General features: G+C 53.1%; 1 protein-coding gene across 7 annotated transcripts in view; it reads left to right on the plus strand.

Annotated features, from left to right (window-relative positions):
* Drp2 (dystrophin related protein 2) overlaps nt 1–2,104 on the plus strand; it is a 54,782-nt gene that overhangs the window by 19,244 nt on the left and 33,434 nt on the right. The window contains exon 1 of one of the 7 annotated variants that reach the window (XM_031367767.1): nt 1,272–1,582. The exons of the other annotated variants lie outside the window; for them this stretch is intronic. The gene's annotated coding sequence lies outside the window, so the exon portion shown is untranslated. Of the gene's footprint in view, nt 1–1,271; nt 1,583–2,104 lie in introns of those variants that run through there. 7 annotated transcript variants of the gene reach the window in all.

Raw genomic sequence — 2,104 nt, forward strand, 5'->3', positions numbered from 1 at the left:
AAAGTAACTGATGGGAAAGAAAACAAGTACTCTTCATGATTTGCCTAGAAAATATCTGAGGGGAAGTGAGGGAGAATGGGGCTCTAGAGGACAGTGTGGGAGCTGGATGGGTGGGGGGGGAGGACAAAGCAAGAGTGCTGGAGAAGGTGAAAGGCTCACACCGCAGGCTCACACCGATGGCTCACACCGATGGCGCCCAGCTCCTTGTGTGCTCTTCCCCAGAGCACAGCCAGGGCAGCTTGGTCACAGCTGGGTCACAAAGCGATGTTTCCAACTCTGGGGCATTCCCCGGTCCAAAGGACTTTGTGACACTGGCTGTAGCCCAATAATCCTAACACAAGTAATGCCTGTAGCTAGGATCTGCTCCCCACTCTTGGCTAGTCATCCCCTACCATTCTCCAGCCATCCTAGTTGGCTCCACTCGGGCCTCTAGAAAGAGTCAGGCAGCTGTTGCAGCTATTCCTGTAGGCGGACCTCAGCATGGAAACAATGTGGAACTGTAGAAGGCCCTGAAGACTGTGGGAGATAAATAAGGATAGCAACAGAATCCTTTTTGGTATAAACACGCTGTTTTCCAAAAGTGCTCATGGGTGGGGGCCCAGCTGAGGAATGCTAACCTTTGTTCAGGCACGTCTACTGAAGAGGAAAAGTTGTGGACATTTCCAGGAGAGGCGCTGCCCTTGTCAGCGGCTTAGTGGAAAGGGCTTCCCTCCATCCCACCTAGTATAACACAAGCTGACACGAGAGGGTCTCCATCCCTGGCTCTCTGCATGGAGCTGCTACATTTCATTGTCCTCTCATCCTAGAGGCCTAAAGGATGCCTTCCCCTGCCCCCAAGCCAGTCACTCTGTCCTTAGGGTCATGGCTCAAAGGCAGGGCCAAGCACTCCCTTGTTTTCACAGTGGCCTCCAGCGAATCTTCTGGCCTCTGTACTCATGGAAGATAATCAAATGCAGAGGGGATTCTGCCGCTCCAGCTTCCCAATGCAGCATCCCATCACCCTTTCCCCAGGTGTGTCACACACCTTCCTCCCTGCCTCCTAGGAGGCTCACTTAGTTGAGGGCAAGGCTTATTTCCCAAGCTCATCTTCCATCAGGCTTTGTAAAAAAAAAAATTGCCTTCTCACTTTTTATTTGCTGAAGTTGTCTTACCTTTTTGTCCACTTCAGAGCAGGGCTGGGTCTGGAGGCGGTGAGTACTTTGTGTCTCCTATAGAAAGAGAAAGTTAGTCAACAGGAGCTGCCCTCTCCACACCCCTCCTCAGCAAACTAGAATGCCCAGTCCCACTCCTGCAGTCCTTGCCAGCCTGGGAGCTAGCTGGAATTCCCAGCAACAAAGCTCTGATTCACTGGGTAGGCTCCAACGTGGCCGCCCCCTCCGGATTCCTGGGGGGTCAGTAAACAAACAGGGTAGCAGCCCCTGCCTCCTGGCCTGGCTCAGCTCTGCCTGTCTCCCAGAGCCGGCTTGCTCAGAGTTCCTCAAGATTCTGCCTGTCTGCGCTCGCCAGATGCAAGGTCTAGATTCCTGCTGAGGGAAAACCATGGACCGCCCTGATCCTCCCATGGACTCCTCAGGCAGTACAGGTTAGCACTCAGACTTCAAGGAGGGGCTAAATTCTCAGCTTCTCCCCCACCCCCAGGACTTGGCAGCCCCCTCACTTTCTTGTGATCGTGAGCTTCAGTTTTACTGGGATGGTTGGTTGTCCGAATTGCCTGGAGACTCTTGTAAGAAGTATGATCTTAAGAAGAGGAGAATTGAGGAGTCCCAGCTGCTAGAAGGGTCCACTAGGTAGGCAAGCCGCAGGTAGACCTGTGGGCAGGCATGGAAGTCACCTTGGGTAAGGTGGACGAGCTCAGAACGAGATTTCCTCCTCCAATTCCCCTCCCTCCACCCTCTACTGCCCCCTGGCCGGATATTCTCAGCACTGTGCTCATGATGGGCCATTTAATCAACTAGACCCTAGACCCAGTAGTACTCTTACTGGGCTTTACCAGTGCTCAGGACAGCGACAGTAGAGAATGAGGCTGAGATCCCAAGCTATATATACTTGGGCAAGCTTCAGCTTCAAGACTGGGCCCCTTGACTACCGACGTTGGTCAGGTTTT

Source organism: Mastomys coucha, chromosome X (genome assembly GCF_008632895.1).
Source record: "Mastomys coucha isolate ucsf_1 chromosome X, UCSF_Mcou_1, whole genome shotgun sequence".
Taxonomy (NCBI): Eukaryota; Metazoa; Chordata; class Mammalia; order Rodentia; family Muridae; genus Mastomys; species Mastomys coucha.